A 15575-nucleotide genomic window follows, 5' to 3' on the forward strand; every position below is an offset into this window, starting at 1 on the left:
TAAATTTGAAGCTTTTAACCATCAACAGAGATCCTCCTGTGTGCTCTAAATGTATCATACAGCAGGTCTGTACATCCAGCTGCTAATAAGAAATACAATAAAAACAGAGAAAAATACAAAAACATCCGTTTCTGTTATATCCTGATAGAAGTGATGGATCTGTTTGACCACTGCAATCAATCTACTGAAGTCAAATTCTGTGTCATGGCTGGCAGTCAGTAAAACTGTACAATAAATTTTATCATAATTAGACTGTCATGTACTTAACCTCTGACAGCAGAATCCGGCCAAACAAATTAATTATAGGTATTAATTAGTTATTAATTATAACTGATTATCCAGTTAACTCAGTGACAGTCTCAGGTGATGATTTTAACACTCTGTAATACACCATAATACCTTAAGAAATGTGACTGAAGTTTAATGAGTACACCTCTGTCTCTCCTAGAACTCATCATTAAAGGTAATTTGTGGCCATCTGGGGGTGAGAATGTAAATTACAGGAGGTCAGGTTCATGTGGAGCCGGACTATTTATTTATATTTTAATTTTACTTTCAGTTTCTATTTTTTTACATCTCACAGCACTGCATAGACACTTATATAAGCTCTATTAGGTTTACAGTATCTCATTCAGGTATATTTAGAACACAGAAACATTTAAATAACATCATAGGTAATAAAGCGTGAATGAAACAACTTTTGAAAACCTTCCAGCTGTTTGACAAGAGATCTGGGAATTTCCGAGATGCACATAAATGCAGCTCATCGTCTATTTAATGTGGGTACTTTAGTCTCTGAGGTTTGGTGTGGTGTTTGGTGTGGTGAGTAGAGCTGGGTATTGATCTTGATTTCTATAACTGATTCAATTCAGTTCAATTCAATGTCAACTCAGACAGTCAGAAATATTATAACTATGACCATTCATCAGTACATATCCATATTTTTATATCTACATATAAAAACAAAGCTCACACTTGTGAGGCTTTATCAGAGGTGTAAACACAGCAGATGCCTTTGTGTCAAAGTAACTGAGGATAAAACACAGAAAAACATGAAGGAGATTTTCCTGGCCTGACTTTTTATAGCAGACAACCCTAAAAATATTCTGCAATAGATCAAAAACTGAACTGAACTAATCAACATATGAACATTACCTGATGCTGCTGAAGTGCAGCAAAGTTACAGAGGATTTATTAGAGACACAGCTAAGAGTTTTGCAATTTGGCTGGGATGACACATCCTTCATGTGCCGTGTACATACATACACATGCACTTTGTTCTTTTTCAGTAATTCTGTGTATTTCTGGTTATAAACATTATTTGCTGTTTACTATCACCATGTGATGACATCACATTTGTTTCTTTTGTTTTTTCTAATGATTCTGCAAACTGATCCGGTTCTTATTCTCCTGATTGTGAATGTGTCCTCAAATGCCTCTCTGGATGTTGCCTTCATTCCTAACGTTTTTCTTTCTGACCTTATTGTTTGTGACTAATGCTGATCGTCTCCGTGTGAAGGTAAGTGAGGCAGCCTGTAATGTTTAACGTCAGCTGTGTGCGGCTTAGTTCCAGCACAAATGTGCCCATAGTTCACGGTAATGGATTCACAGCTGGACCAACGAGCCAGAGTGTGCTCACTATTTTCTGTTAGCCTGTGTGTTCCCTGCAGTTATATCGGACTGTAAAAAGTCATTATTTACTACAGATGTGGTTCAGACGAAGATTTAACTCTCTGGGGTCCAGGGTATAATTGGCCGTTTTTGACTACTTTTGATTTTACCTCTATATTTCACCTTTAAAATATGTTTTTCTTGCCTTGTTTGGTATCATTATTTTCAGCACAACCATTTAAATCTATTTACAGAACAATCAGGTGTGCTGCATCAAATAAGAAGGCACACAAATTATTTGTGCCAGTCCAAAAAATGTAGTTTGTGTTCAGTATAAGACAGAGGAGAACACCAAAGGCCTAAACCCTGCAGGTCTGACAGCAGGAGGTGCATCAGTCCAGTTTTCCATGTGGGAACAGCGTTTACACTGGAATCTGCCTTTGACGGCTTTTTTTGGAGAAAATATGAAATTCAGCAGTATGACTGACACACAATACAAAACAATAACTACACAACAAACTAACTATCCAGTCGTTAAGTGATGACGTGATGAATCCTACTTCCGGGCCTAAAGTAGTCTGCGTTTAATATGGCTGTTGTGTTGTTAACATGTTTAATGTTTTGTATTTTCTTCTATTTAATCTCAAAAAGCTCCTAAAACAGTCAGTGATCACTGTTGACCTCCCTCGGCTTTTATTACCGCTAATCATTTATTTAAGCTCAGTTTTTAAAACCTTAGGATGTACAGTATATATATTAGCTGTATAATACCAGTAGGCCAGCTCTGATATTAATTTGGTATGGCTTCGCGGGCCAAATGTAGTTAGGCTGCGGGCCAAATTTGGCCTGCGGACCAGAGTTTGAAACCTATATTCCTGATAACTGTCTTTAGTAACAAGTATAACGCGTTATACTTGATAACAAGTAACAAGTAACGCGTTACTTAAATGAACCAAGCAAAACTGGTGTGAAAGAGGACTCCTGTCTGAATACAAGTAACACGTTACTGCCCATCTCTGCTGTTAACACACAAACTGTACCATATAGTTGATGGCTATGACTTTTTAAATCCACATTTAGACCAGAATTTTCAAGAAATCTCAAGTCATCAAGAAGTGGTTGCAAAATCTTGTCAAATCCATATTCCTCCCTGTCAATTGAGTTGAACAAAAGACACAGGTGAATATTTGCAAGTGAGGATTTCCACTCTGGTGGCAAATTCTTCAAGGTAAAATACACAGCTCCTAGCTTATGTATGAAAAGAAAAGAAAACCAAAGAAAGAATGCTTGGACACTGCTAGCATAATGGATAGGGAATTATTAAGTGATAAGAACAAGTAATCTGATGTATTGTAATCATTATGAAGCTATAATTTGAGATACAATAAAAGATACAGTAAAAAAAAAAAACGTGTTTGTATCCATATCGGATCAGTATCGTCGATACCACCCTGGTAACTGGTAAACAGAAGTAACCTTTTTTACTTCTGTGCACTTCAACATTTTTAAAGGGAAACATTCACTGCAAAAATTTAACAAAGTGCAGTAAGGTGCTATACTTACTCTCCACACCTCTCCACCAAATCCCCAATGCAAGTCTTCACAAGAAGCTTCCTTGATGGCACTGACAGGGTACCTGTAGTCTCATACTCCTTAAGAATCTGTGGGGCTTTCCTCTTGAGTAGTGACTTTAGGGGTTGACTTTGTTCTTCTGTGGTAATGGTAGACTGTGTAAAGGCAACACCAGACATTGTATCTCTCTGCAGTAATCTTCAAAGTCATGACAGCAAATTTCCACAGAGCATAGAAGTGTGAGTTTACTCAAAAAGCTGCAGCAGAAGAAGGTGGTTTCTTAATTACCGTGATTATAACACAATGACTAAAAGAAATTCTGAATAATAATTAAATTGATTTTATCTTATAGTTGCTACTTGGTGAACAAATCTGATCCTGACTAATAGTTAATAACTGTTAAAACACATGTTATGACTTAGAAAACTGGAGAAATGCAAAGTATACCTGATTTTGTCTAATCTCCCCAAGAAAGGTTTTCATTGGTGGCCCTCTGGCTGACAGGAAGATATGGAATCTATCAAAGTCACCATGCTTTGACGGACAAGGTAAGGAGTGACGGACAAGGTAAGGAGTGACGGACAAGGTAAGCGACTCATGTTGTAACTGACGTCAGACGCCGGAGATTTTGGTGGAAAATTAAAGCAAATGGTAGTTTAGATTTGAACAAATTCATTTAAGCTTCAGTATTACCAAATACACTTATCAATTGTCTTATAACTAACAATATTTGTCTAAATAATCTCCAACACCCTGGAGAACAATGGGGAGAGTTTAGAGACTCTCCAAGATTATATTGATCAGTGCTTTCAGGATCTCGTGATGAAGAAGGCCCAGTGTGCAGCTTCCCCGGCCAAACCTGAGACGCCGTCGTCGAAAAGACAACGCCCGGCAGATTCCCCCGGCACAACATCGCCAGCCGGCAAAGATATTGCTGACATACTGGAGTCAATCGACAAGCGATTGTCCAGTTTCGACGCAAGGCTGTCCTTGGTGGAGATTCTTCACCGGGAATTTAAATGCTTGCGAGAATCCCTGGAGTACAGCCAGCAGCAGGTGGAAACGCTTGCTGCTGAAAATGCCACGCTAAGGGAGTCGGTGAAATGTCTCACAGAAAATGTTACCCAGCTCAATAGAGAAAATAAAAAAATAAAAGAAACAGTTATTGATCTACAAGCTCGTAGCATGCGTGATAATCGGGTATTTTCTGGTATTCCAGAAGCCGCTGGAGAGGACGCGGAGACCACGGTAAAAAGCTTCATCAAAACCCACCTGAAGCTGCCGGAGGACACGGTGAAGAACATCGTCTTCGATCGGGTGCATCGCCTCGGCCCCATGCGGGCTGCGACCGGGAGACCACGTCCTATTGTGGCCAAATTTGGCCACTTCAAACAAAAGCAACAGGTGAAAAGCCGCGGCAGGGAATTAAAAGGAATGGACTTCAGCGTGAACGACCAGTTCCCCAAAGAGATCTTGGAACGAAGCAGGGTCCTCTTCCCAATCTGACGCGGCTTCATCCAGAAGGGCTCCCGCGCTGTCATCACTGTGGACCGGCTGTACGTGGACGGACAGCTCCACCGCGACCCCAACATCACTCCGTGGCTGTATTAACCTCACACCAGATAAGAATCAGCTACACCCTTTCCCTATCCACTCACACTAACTTGCATTAACATCTGTTTAACTTACCGGTATCAAATCACATCTTAAAGTGTGATTTCATAGCAGAATTAACACCGTCACTCTCCGTCAGTGATTTAATTGGAATGTTTACGTTTTGTTTGTTTTTTTTCTTCTCGTTTCTTTTCCCTCTCTTTTCCCCCTCTTGTTTTTATGCTGCTCACCCCTGTCCTTGGTTTCTTTCTTTATTTCTTTCACTGCCTCGATCACCTGCTTCGACACTCATCCACAAACAACATCCTTTATTTCGACACATACGCGCTCAACGGCAGCACATTTACATCAGTCAGACAGCGCACACAGTCGTTTAGGATACACACACTTAAGCCAAGCCTACTCATATTAATAAATATGCACACACATAGTCATACTCAGGGAGCATCTCGCTACACATTTTTTCTCTCTCTCCTTCTCTTTATTTATAAACAAGTGATGTATTCTCACCACCTGTCTAAGCGATGCACACAGCATACATCCCTAGTTATACACAAACATCTATGGGTACACTGAGGTTCATTACATGGAATATAAATGGAGCTGGCTCCAGAGAAAAGAGGTTAAAAATATTTAACCAACTCAAAAAACTACAGGCAGATGTTGTCCTTTTACAAGAGACCCACAGACCTCTTAGAGGTTCGAATGAACTTAAAACACCTGAGTTTCCTAATGTGTTCTCAGCTTGTTATAATTCTAGACAAAGGGGAGTAGCAATTTTAATACATAAAAATATTAATTTCACAGTACTCGATACAGTTATAGATCCAGAGGGCAGATTCTTAATCATTAAACTACTTATACTTGATAAAAAAGTTATGTATTGCAAGTGTATATGGTCCAAATGTTGATGATCCCTCATTCTTTCACGTTTTTTTCAGTGCACTCTCTGAACACTTAGATGGCACACTTGTTCTTGGAGGCGACCTCAACCTTGGACTAAATGAAGACATGGATAGGCTCAATACAGCGGGAACTCAGCGTAATTGGCAGTCCACAAATATAATCAAACAGTATATGAGTGACTTTGGTCTTTGCGATGCATGGCGCTCCCTTCACCCCACCAGTAAGGAATATACTTTTTTCTCACATGTCCATCACTCTTACTCTCGTCTGGATTATTTTTTGGTCAGCAGCTCACTGCTGAGCGACATTTCAGACACTGAGATTCACCCTATAGCTGTCAGCGATCATGCTCCTGTATCTTTAACACTAATGCACAAGAATAATACTACGCCAAGTAAAAACTGGAGATTTAATATATCACTACTTAAAGATGAAGACTTTATTAAATATTTTAAAAAAGAGTGGACTTCACATTTACACTATAATGACACTCCTGAAACATCAGCTTCTGTTCTATGAGAAGCAGGGAAAGCTGTGATGAGAGGTAAAATAATTTCTTTCTCATCACATAAAAAGAAAAAGAAAACAAAAATATTCAGGAATTAGAAAAAAACATCAAATCACTAGAAGAAGCCTACGCGTCCCACCAAGATCAGGAAACATTGAACAAAATACGCAAAACAAAACTAGAATTAAATGAGATAATTGATAAAAAAACAAAATTCTTAGTACAAAGACTACGCTTACAAAATTATGAACATGGTAATAAATCCGGTCAATTTCTAGCAAACCAGCTAAAAATAAATAAAGAAAAAACAACTATATGTGCTGTTCAAGATTCATCTGGGAACACAATATATGAACCGATACAAATAAACAACATTTTCAGGGATTTCTATAAAACGTTGTATTCACCACAAATAAACCCATCTAAAAAATAAATTGATCAGTTTTTGGACAACATAACTCTTCCAAACTTATTAGACACTCAAGCAATGGCACTGGATTCACCACTGACACCATGTTAACTCCAGGAAGCCCTGATAAGTATGCCCAATAATAAGGCTCCAGGTTCAGACGGCTTTCCTGCAGAATTCTACAAAGAATTCTGGACAATTCTAGCACCAGTTTTCTACAGAACGTTGTTGGAAATCAAAGAAAAGGGCAGACTTCCATCAAATATGAATTCTGCAAAGATTAATCTCCTGCTAAAACCAGGCAAAGACCCTGTATATCCCTCAAGCTATCGTCCAATATCCCTTATAAATGTAGACCTTAAAATAATCTGCAAAGCTCTCTCAAAGAGACTGGAGAAAATAACCCCCTTCTTAATTCATCCTGACCAAACTGGTTTCATAAAAGGTAAGCACTCATCAACAAATACACGTAGATTACTTAATTTGATAGACTACTCATACAGTAAAAACCTAGAAACTACAATATTCTCTTTAGACGCAGAAAAAGCATTTGACAGAGTTAACTGGAAATTTCTATTTGCAACTTTACACAAATTTGGTTTTGGATCCTCTTTCATAAACTGGTTAAAAATATTATATAATTCCCCAACAGCTTGTGTCAGAACAAATGACCAGACATCCTCCAGCTTCTGTCTCTTGAGGGGCACCAGGCAGGGATGCCCACTCTCCGCTTCAGTTTTTGCAATTTTTATTGAACCACTAGCAGCAGCAATTAGACAGAATTCAGTAATTAAGGGCATAAAATGCAAGAACGTGGAACATAAAATCAGCCTTTATGTGGATGATGTGTTACTCTTTCTCCAAAATTCACAAACCAATATCTCTGGGGTGATTGAATTGCTAAACTCTTTTGCAAGAATATCAGATTACTCAATTAACTGGTAAAAATCTACAGTCCTACCGATTAATTGCTCCCTCCATAATTCCTCTTCTACACCACTGCAATCTGGAAATATAAAATATTTAGGTATTAATGTTTCTCCCAAGCTTGCAGATCTAACTAAATTAAACCATATCCCACTTTTAAAGAAGGTAGAAGGCGATCTGGCTAGGTGGAAATGTCTACCCATATCACTCATGGAAAGGGTTGCCGCTATAAAAATGATGGTCTTACCAAAAATAAATTATTTATTCTCAATGATCCCAACTAAACCGCCACAAGATTGGTTCAGATCTCTAGATTCATGTATGTCCAAATTCCTTTGGAAAAATAAACCTCCACGTATAAGCTTAAAAACACTACAAAAGACCAAGGATAGAGGAGGATTAGAACTACCTAACTTTCAGCACTACTTCTTAGCCAACAGGCTTCAGTTTATCTCAGGATGGCTAAAACATACCCTCTTAGATGAACCTTGGCTAGATGTAGAACAAGCACTTTGCAATAATCTAGAGATCTCAGACCTGCCATTTATCAGCTCAAACATCCAACGACATGAATGCTTTAAAAGCATCAACATCAGCTCTTCTCTGACAGCATGGTGGGAGTTTCTAAAATTGATGGCGTCTTCATTAATCCCATGCAAACGTACACCTATCTGGAACAACCCTGACATATTACAAAACAATAATATGATAAACTTTTCAGATTGGAGTGGTAAAGGAATCAAATATTTAGAACATATACTAGAAGGAACAGAATTTATTTCATTTGACGGACTAGTTACACAATATGGGATCAACAAGAAAAGATTTTTAGAATATCAACAAATTAAATCCATAGTAAAAAAGAAATTTAAACCGGGTCAAGTTGAACTACAAACACCACCAAGTGTGGTTCAATTTCTTACTCTTAAAACCCCCAAATTACTATCCAAAATATACAGAATGCTTTCTAAAACAGATGAATCAATATCACTTCCTATTGCAAAATGGGAAGCGGATTTATCAGTTAACTTAGACCTAAACTTCTGGTCTCAGACGTGCAGCGGGGCTAGGGGAGGGTCTGTGCTGACGGACGTGGGTTACTGACCTGGTAGCCTGGCTGCCCCTGGGTGGGTCCGGGATGGGCGTGAGGTTCTGGGGGCGCTCCGTCTCTGGGCTGGGGCCCTGGCCGGGCCTCGGGGGCTTGGGTCCTGGTTGGTGTGTTGCCGGGGTTGTGGGCGGGTGGGTGCATGGGGGCCCAGCCCTGGCGCAGGGTGCCGCCGGTGCGTCGAGCCAAATGGGGGGCTCTTCAACTGGTGGGGGAGATTGTCACATCTTGCAGGAGCTTTCCTCTCTTCAGGAACTCTCTCTGCAGGAGGGGGAGATACAGGAGAGGTGGAGGAAGATCTCAGCCTGGGCATATTGTCTTATGTAGTCTGGAAGATGAGTGGATGGTGGGGTGGGTGCAGTTTTCTTTGTGGTGGGGTTGGGTGGACTGTCCCGGGCTCTGTGGGGCCGGGAGGTGCTGCTGCACTGGGCCCCGGTCTGGATGGGCCTGGGCCCCCTTTCCCTGGTGGGTCGCGGAGTATGGGGGTGCCTACTGGGGTCAGCGGGGGAGCTGGCCCCAGGGAGGGGTCACTTGCTCCTCCCTTCCTTCCCTCCCCATCTCCAGCTGCCTCCCTCTTCCCGCTCCACCACAACCACCCACACATGCAGGGCCTTGGAGTAGAGGAATGTCACCAGGGTGCAGAGGAGTCTACCCCCCTCTGTCCGCGGCCGCCAAGGAGTGAGCCGATGTGTACCTGGACGCCCATCCCCAGACACAAAGAATCACCAACGCACCGATGTCTGAGGGAGTCCGCCACTGGCAGGGGGAGTGGGGGGGGGGAGATAGGCCTCCAAACCTTGGAGGGCCTGAGATGTCCCCAGAGAGGTGGCGTCTGATACCCAACCTGACATATAGACACAGACATACAGGCACACACAGATACAAACATCCATTCCCACCCTCGTGCTCTCATATACACTTACTCCACACTCAACCAACGTGGAGACAGACATAAAGAGATGCTGTACACACGATCACACTCCCCAAGCGTACTCTACGAACCGGGTCTAGGTACCCTTGCCCCTGGAGGGGGGAACTGCACCCAGACCCAGGTGGTGTTACCCTTTTCCCTGCGGTGGGGAGAGGCAGACCGCCCCGACTCCGCAGCAGCAGGGAGGCCCCACACTCCAGACCGCAGTCAGACGGCCAACTCCTCCTCCTAGCCCCCCCGCTCCAGCAGGCCGCAGAGAACGGGGGTGAGAGACGACTCCAAACCTCCCTCCACCCGCTCATTGTAGTGTTGATGCATGTGTGTTCTAAGGTGCATTTAAAACCCAGGAGGGCATGGAGCTACCTGCCAGAGAGCAGCAGGTAAGCGCATAGTCCCCCCTGCTAACCCTCAATGTCTACGTGTATTTAAAATTGAGAGGTGGGCAACGACGCCAGGGGTGGGGTGTACACCCTGATGGTACTTTGGACTCCGTGTATCGTGCCCACCCCCAAGATCCTATATGTATGTATAATGAGAGTGTGAGTAATGTGAATGTCTAAGTTGTGGGATAAAATTGAGGCAGAGGCAGCCAGAAGGGGACAGAGGAGGGGGGTAGCCTCCTCTGCACCCTGGTGACATACCCCTACTCCAAGGCCCTGCATGTGTGGGTGGTTGTGGTGGAGCGGGAAGAGGGAGGCAGCTGGAGATGGGGAGGGAAGGAAGGAAGGGAGGGGCAAGTGACCCCTCCCTGGGGCCAGCTCCCCCGCTGACCCCAGTAGGCACCCCCATACTCCGCGACCCGCCAGGGAAAGGGGGCCCAGGCCCATCCAGACCGGGGCCCAGTGCAGCAGCGCCTCCCGGCCCCACAGAGCCCAGGACAGTCCACCCAACCCCACCACAAAGAAAACTGCACCCACCCCACCATCCATTCATCTTCCAGACTACATAAGACAATATGTCTCCTGCAGAGAGAGTTCCTGAAGAGAGGAAAGCTCCTGCAAGATGTGACAATCTCCCCCACCAGTTGAAGAGCCCCGGCGGCACCCTGCGCCAGGGCTGGGCCCCCATGCACCCACCCGCCCACAACCCCGGCAACACACCAACCAGGACCCAAGCCCCCGAGGCCCGGCCAGGGCCCCAGCCCAGAGACGGAGCGCCCCCAGAACCTCACGCCCATCCCGGACCCACCCAGGGGCAGCCAGGCTACCAGGTCAGTAACCCACGTCCGTCAGCACAGACCCTCCCCTAGCCCCGCTGCACGCAGCCACAAGGAAACAGTCACCTGAGAGCCAACAGAGCCCCTAACCAGACATGACCGCTACCCCGGGTTGAGCCCCCCAAAGAAGATGCCTCCGGGGAACCCCCCGACGCCCTAAGCCTGTCCCTACCCCCACACCAATCACAACAGTGAAGGCGGGACCAAACTATGACACCCCCCCCCCCCCCACTAGGTGATGGAGCTGATCAAAGGAGCCCAGAGCAATTGATCTGATGTGGTGGCAGAGGCTGTATCAAGACTAATGTAATCTAATAGATAATTTCTATATTGGTTAGAATTAAGATTATTTTTATTTTTCCAGTTCATGAGGACTGTTTTCTTGGCTATGCATAGGGCAGTGAAAACCATATGGGCTATATTCTTTTCTGAAGTGACATTATCTAAGCTGCCCAGCAAACACACTAAGGGGGAAGTTGGAATGTTACATTTCAGACACTTTGATAAGTCTTCACATATCTCGCACCAAAACTTCTGAACTGGTGGACAGAACCAAAGAGCATGGATATAATTGTCCGGTGACTTGGTTTGGCAGTGTGAGCAGTTGTTGGTAGACGTAAAGCCCATCTTGAACATCCGATGACCTGTATAGTGCACTCTATGTAATATTTTGTACTGAATTAATTGAAGACTGGGATTTCTAATTAGATGAAAGGTTTTTAAGCAAATCTGAGTCCAGAAGTTTAGGTCTAAGTTAACTGATAAATCTGCTTCCCATTTTGCAATAGGAAGTGATATTGAATCATCTGTTTTAGAAAGCATTCTGTATATTTTGGATAGTAATTTGGGGGTTTTAAGAGTAAGAAATTGAACCACACTTGGTGGTGTTTGTAGTTCAACTTGACCCGGTTTAAATTTCTTTTTTACTATGGATTTAATTTGTTGATATTCTAAAAATCTTTTCTTGTTGATCCCATATTGTGTAACTAGTCCGTCAAATGAAATAAATTCTGTTCCTTCTAGTATATGTTCTAAATATTTGATTCCTTTACCACTCCAATCTGAAAAGTTTATCATATTATTGTTTTGTAATATGTCAGGGTTGTTCCAGATAGGTGTACGTTTGCATGGGATTAATGAAGACGCCGTCAATTTTAGAAACTCCCACCATGCTGTCAGAGAAGAGCTGATGTTGATGCTTTTAAAGCATTCATGTCGTTGGATGTTTGAGCTGATAAATGGCAGGTCTGAGATCTCTAGATTATTGCAAAGTGCTTGTTCTACATCTAGCCAAGGTTCATCTAAGAGGGTATGTTTTAGCCATCCTGAGATAAACTGAAGCCTGTTGGCTAAGAAGTAGTGCTGAAAGTTAGGTAGTTCTAATCCTCCTCTATCCTTGGTCTTTTGTAGTGTTTTTAAGCTTATACGTGGAGGTTTATTTTTCCAAAGGAATTTGGACATACATGAATCTAGAGATCTGAACCAATCTTGTGGCGGTTTAGTTGGGATCATTGAGAATAAATAATTTATTTTTGGTAAGACCATCATTTTTATAGCGGCAACCCTTCCCATGAGTGATATGGGTAGACATTTCCACCTAGCCAGATCGCCTTCTACCTTCTTTAAAAGTGGGATAAGGTTTAATTTAGTTAGATCTGCAAGCTTGGGAGAAACATTAATACCTAAATATTTTATATTTCCAGATTGCAGTGGTGTAGAAGAGGAATTATGGAGGGAGCAATTAATCGGTAGGACTATCTATCAAAGTCCTTAACGTCTACCTTACTGTCAATATCAATATATTCCATGAAATCAGTGTTATACTTTAGCAGCCTATCTAGCTCAGCACACAGCCCATGTGCTGAGCTTGGCTTTGACCTATGATGTCTTTGGCACTGCTGACATTAAGAATTTTTTTTACAAATCTCTTTCTCATCTATAAAAGTGGTTACAAGGACTTTGACAGATTCTAAGTTGTCATATGTGTGCTGAAAAAAAAAGAAACACATGGCTAAATAAGTAAGATAATTTGCATGGTCAAGTTACTGTTGTTTTTTAAATAACACTGACTATTACTTCCTCAGAAGTTCTGCATAAAAAAGAAACAATATCAGATCATGTTTCCAGAAACAAGCCTTAAAAAAGAATGCACACATAATTTAGTTAAGCATGCTAGATGCAAAAACTGCTTTAACTGCTTAAAAATCATTATTTTTGTATGAGGTATATTTCATGTTAACCAGTGATAAGTAATTATAACAAATATTTATCACAGCACTACTAAATGTAGTCTATTAAGTGTGATAACAGAAGACAGAGGGGCGACATCAAACTAAAGTTGCTCAGTCTTTGTTCCTATTCTGTGCTAGTAAACAAATGGATGATAACGCGGTGATAACTGCATTAGCTATATTCAGAGTTAACGACAATATTGTCATTTTACACAACACTGCTACGGTTAGGTACTGAGTCTGGTGTTGCTCATAGACACCAGAATGCTTGTCGGAGCTGCTAGCTCAACTACAACACTAGTACTAAGAGCAATTTCTGAATACTGTAATACATAAATAAAGTAAATGCATAAATACATGAATAAAGTAATACATAAAAATACTACCAAAAACACATTAACACTAATGAAATATGGCACTAAAGCCAAGAACTAATACTAAAATTAAGGGTAGGATGTGTTAGCAAGACTGTTACGTTAAGGTTAGCTAGGTATAGTTAAGCAGTAATTAACAGTGCTTAAACTCAAAGCTCCTATTTAACTCATATATTTTATATAAATTCAGCGTTTCACATTCTTCCAGAAACCCGACATATTTTCAGTACATTAAGATAAACTGGTAAATCATACTTACTGTAAGGTCTGACAACATACTAGGCAACGTAACCTCCATCTTTGTCTCCTTTGTCTCAGTGGCGCAAAACGATAGCGCCCCCTTCCCGCCACTGGTATGTCATGTTACTGGGCAGAATTTGTTTTAACACATCAAGTGTGTTAAGCTTTTTACACATTTTTCATGTGTTTACACGGCATGGGAGTCGGGGGCGCACAGGGATTTATTGTTGTTTGATTATTTACTTCACTGTAAATAAATGCACTGTCTTCATTAAAGAGTCCGGCCAGGGCTCTAGAGTGCGACCAATTTGGTCGCAAATACGACCAAATTTTTCAGTGGTGTGACTAAAAAAAAAATTTGGTTGCACCTGTGCGACCAACTGTTCGGGTAGCAAAAAAAAAAAAAAAAAAAAAAATCTGCAACCTTCCCTGTGGTCAACAACAGACACACATTATGCCCCTATCGTGGACTAAACCAATCAGAGATAGTAAGGGGCGGGACCTCTCTGATTGGCCGTGGTCCAGTTGAAAGTGCAGGTGGAAGTGGGAGGTGAGTAGCTTGAATAAAGCGATATCAATTCATTAAATCCTGAATCGACTTTTAAATATAACTGTGTTTTGCCAGAAACGTCAGATTCTCAGATTAAAGCTCACAAAACCATTTCAACAACAACCAAACAGTAAATGAGAGCAGGTACACGGATTCCACACAAAGACGTAAACACAGAACGGACCGACGCATCAGAATCAACTTTGTCTTTCTCGGCTTTCTAACCCGACGGCCCGTAGACGGACACGCTGTCGGAGCTTAGCGGTTCTGATGCGTCCGGTCCGCGCTGATTCTGAGCTGCAGGTTTTGTCTCTCTCCAACCAAAATTCACCGAGCCAGCAGCAAAAGAAGCAGCAAACTGCGCTTCACATTTGATCAATGTCGTCATGAATTTTGCCGTTTTGCTTCCATGACTATTACTCCATGCACAGCTAGCTCTCTCTCTATCTCTCTCTGTACTTCAAGAACAGTCTCCAATCTCTGTTTTCTGTATTATTCATTCGCTTATTACCCACCAGTCTACCGTTGTTTACAGCGCTGTCGGCTACTGGCTTTTTCTTTTCTTTTTCTTTTTTTCACTTAAATGACCTCGGACAAGAAAGCCTATTTTTTCTGTTGTTCAATACTGAAGAAATTTAAACTTTATATGCAGAACATTGTAGAATATTTTTAAGGTTATCTGCTATAAAAAGCCAGACCAGGAAAATCTCCTTCATGTTTTTCTGTGTTTTATTCTCAGTTACTTTCACACAAAGGCATCTGCTGTGATGTTCACAATTCTGATGAAGTCAGTACTGATAAATGATCAGAATTATAATATTTCTGACTGTCTGAGGCTAAGTTGAATCGAATTGGGACTTTGAAAACCGGAATCGAATGGATTATAGAAATCAGTGATGATACCCAGCCCTAGTGAGCAGCCTAGGCACGACAGAAGTGGATGTAGCTGTAATAGGAAAAGAACTATTGCTAACTTTTCTGTTAAGGCCTGATCCTTCTGAAATTCATAGCCAGTGCTCTGACACGGTGTCATCAATCTTTGAATGCTGAAAAAGCACAGTGTATCCAGAAAAACACATTATATTATATAAATTATTATAAAATTTGTGTGCGCCTAACTTTTGTGCCAGTACGCCTAACTTTAAAAAGTTAGGCGTACCGGTACGCCCATGGCAAAAAGTTAGTCTAGAGCCCTGCCGGCGTTTGGGTCCTCTTTCCCCACATCTCCACGGTCTGCCATCGCATACGATAAAATTTTTACCAGTATTTCTAGTACCATGTTCGTCCACTGCAACATAATCTGTCCCGACAGAAAATCATCTTACAATAAAATGTTATTGTGATTCTGCTCTGTGAATATGAACGGAAAGAAATGACCAAA

The sequence above is a fragment of the Aulonocara sp. 'chitande type north' Nkhata Bay genome, linkage group LG23, assembly GCF_057382095.1.
Source record: "Aulonocara sp. 'chitande type north' Nkhata Bay isolate Kocher_YH1m ecotype deep benthic linkage group LG23, A_spYH_male_GT1.1, whole genome shotgun sequence".
Taxonomy (NCBI): Eukaryota; Metazoa; Chordata; class Actinopteri; order Cichliformes; family Cichlidae; genus Aulonocara; species Aulonocara sp. 'chitande type north' Nkhata Bay.